Genomic DNA, 3,142 nt, shown 5'->3' on the forward strand with positions numbered 1-3,142 from the left:
AATATTTTTTACACCTTTAGGAATTTCAGTATACATAACGCCTATGGCGTCAAATCCAATGTGGGAGCAATAAAGGCGTGAATCACTACTCTGACACCAAATTAAGGGATGTTAGCAGCCCTACGCGTTAACTTGCTAATGAGCGTGAAACCTCAAAAATTGTTTAGGAAGCAATGAAATTTATTTTAAACTAATAAATATTATAAAAGATGATGAAGATGAGTATGATAAAGTTTGAAGAAGACGAAAGCCAATGTAGTGAAGCGTTATGGAGGGCCATAGCACCCCTACGACGTCGGACACAGCTTCCTATGGGTTATTACCATACATGCTCTTAATAAAAACTTAAATGCCAATGATAGCCAATCTATCATGATTACCACATGTCTAAGGTTGAGTGTAGTGGGCCGACAAATATCAAATTTAGCGCGAATTTTGACAGCAACACCACCCCGGTGATATGTGGGGCGACAGGGGGGGTGACATGGATTTATCGTCATGTGTGTTATATGTATGTTGGAAAATAATAATAAACAAATAAAAATGGGGGCTGCAACGGACTACAAAACCACTACACCCTAAAATAAAAATCGTCAATCTGCTAACATAACACAACGTGTCAAAAATCATCCTCAATTTATATAACCTGCCAGTACACGTAGCCTAAGAGCCTTTATTTATTTTTCTACTCGTATTTATTAGAGTGTCCAGAAAAACAAAGATTTTGTTTGCATGTAGGAAGCATTACCAACAACAAAAGTCAACCAACCAATTTTGTTCAAATATACACGCCTTCTGAGCTTCCAGATTATGTGTTTTTCTTTTAAGGCCAAATTTAAAAGAATACAAAAAGGAACTTCGAGCAATAAGCGGGAAACCCATAAAATACAAAGAAAATTTAAATACGAACAAAAACAGACAACGAAGATGAAACTTACGAAGGAAAAATTAATAAAATTAAATTTGCACCACATCATGTACCTTCAGATCTTAATTATGAATAGTACAAATGCAAACCAAATGTTTTACTTCTGAGTATACGCTATGTTATGGAATCAGGCCTTTTTCCTGAAACTTGTAATGCCATTCATAAACTCGAGTTTTATTTAAACAACATTTCCTGAGCATTCACGTCGAGATTCTTAAACCATAACAGGCTAGGAAGGTAAATTACATAGTGCAATATTAATATATGATACACATTACACATTCAAAAGTCCACCCCAGCCTTTTCATTATAATCTTATAGGTGAAATGAAATTAATTAATGGGTTGACAATGTTGATGAGCAATGCATGTATCCCACTAAATTTCATGTTGGAAACAATGATTAGCTCATTAATTAAAAGCGAAACAGCTCAGATTCTCTACTATAAATTCAAGACTCGCATCACCCTCCTAATCATCCTCTTATCTTTGTATTGAAGAAATATGGCAATCAGAAAACACATTGCACTATTTCTCCAACTTTTGCTGGTTGGCATAATTCTCAGTGTGGCAAATGGCGATGGCCTAAAATTGGGGTTCTACAAAAAGACATGCCCTAAAGCCGAGGCCATTGTAAAGAGGACAACTGCGAATTACATTTCCCGAGCCCCTTCTCTTGCAGCACCTTTGCTTCGAATGCATTTCCATGATTGTTTTGTCAGGGTTCGTGCAATAATAAGAAAATATCTCATATACGCACACTTAATGCTTTAAATATAGCATTAAGGAATAAAATCACGTTTATGCAGGGATGTGACGGTTCTGTGCTACTAAACTCTACAACAAATAACCAAACAGAGAAAGACGGACCACCAAATCTTTCCTTAGAGGATTTCAAGTTATTGATGCTGCAAAAACCGCTGTAGAAGTAGCATGTCCTGGTGTTGTTTCTTGTGCGGATATCTTAGCTTTGGTAGCTCGAGATGCAATCCAACAGGTATTTACCACTACGCAACCTTGATTGAGCATAAATCTACAGTTGTTTGATTGATTATCCAATCGTGTTGAACATATATTCCGCCTTTCTTTTTCAGATTAAGGGACCAGCTTGGCCAGTGCCATTAGGGAGAAGAGATGGAAGAGTATCAAAAGCATCAGAGAGTTTGACCCTACCTTCTCCTGCTGCTAGCATTACTCAACTCAAAGCAGCTTTTAGTTCTAAGGGCTTAAGTGTTAAAGACTTGGTGGTTCTTTCAGGTATTTGTTAATCCAAATTTAGTAATCCTTCAACAATTACGTATAACTTCTCAAATATCTCTCTCTCTATATATATAGGAGGACACACTGTGGGTACTTCTCATTGCTCTAGCATAGCAACCAGGTTGTATAACTTTACCGGCAAAGGGGACGCGGACCCCTCTCTAGACTCGAACTATGTGACTCAATTGAAAAATAAATGTAGACCCAATGACAGAACCACCCTTATCGCAATGGATCCAGGGAGTGCCGGATCATTTGATGACGATTACTACACTATTGTATTGAAAAGGAGAGGATTGTTTCAATCGGATGCTGCTCTACTAAATGACAAGAAAACTAGCGCTTACGTCAAGCGTCAAGCACAATCTCATGGGTCTACATTTTTTAAAGATTTCAAAGAATCTATGGTTAAAATGGGTCAAATTGGAGTTCTAACAGAAAAGGCTGGTGAAATCAGGAAAAGGTGCGCTTTAATCAACTAATTGGTTAAAGAAACAATCATTCTTTTCCCGTAAAGAGAACTAAGTTGATGTGTGATTTGATGTAATAATTAGAGATCATGGCAAGCATTGGTACGTTTATTGACCGTGATGCTCTAAATAGGATCAAGTTTGTATAAATGTTATAATGTCAAAAGTATTTGTTTCTGTATTGATTTACATAACATATATACAAGAGGTGATTCTCAAATACAAGGAAACAATTACAAATGATTACAGAAATAAATGATAATAATTGACCGGAAATCATAACTAAAAATAACAATTGAATTTGAATTTCAAAACTATTTATTTGGAGGTAAAACGTTAATATGCTCCCACAAGATGGACGATCGACAGATTAGGCCAATCTTGGACAAAATATTGTGAAAACGCAATCTTAATAGCGGTTTAGTGAAAGCATCAGCAAGTTGATCATTTCCTGAAATATGAGATACACGTATTGTTCCGTCTTG

At 36.3% G+C, this 3,142-nt stretch overlaps 1 pseudogene across 1 annotated transcript; it reads left to right on the plus strand.

Annotated features, from left to right (window-relative positions):
* Nucleotides 1–1,431: 1,431 nt before the first annotated feature.
* Nucleotides 1,432–2,741, plus strand: LOC143529162 (peroxidase 27-like; annotated as a pseudogene). The gene is made up of 4 exons (XR_013134605.1): nucleotides 1,432–1,650; nucleotides 1,737–1,924; nucleotides 2,022–2,184; nucleotides 2,263–2,741. The product of XR_013134605.1 is annotated as a peroxidase 27-like (transcript).
* The last annotated feature ends 401 nt before the right edge of the window (nucleotides 2,742–3,142 follow it).

Source organism: Bidens hawaiensis, unplaced genomic scaffold (assembly GCF_021521415.1).
Source record: "Bidens hawaiensis isolate Kalapana, Puna unplaced genomic scaffold, B.hawaiensis_p1.1 tig00008513_1, whole genome shotgun sequence".
Taxonomy (NCBI): Eukaryota; Viridiplantae; Streptophyta; class Magnoliopsida; order Asterales; family Asteraceae; genus Bidens; species Bidens hawaiensis.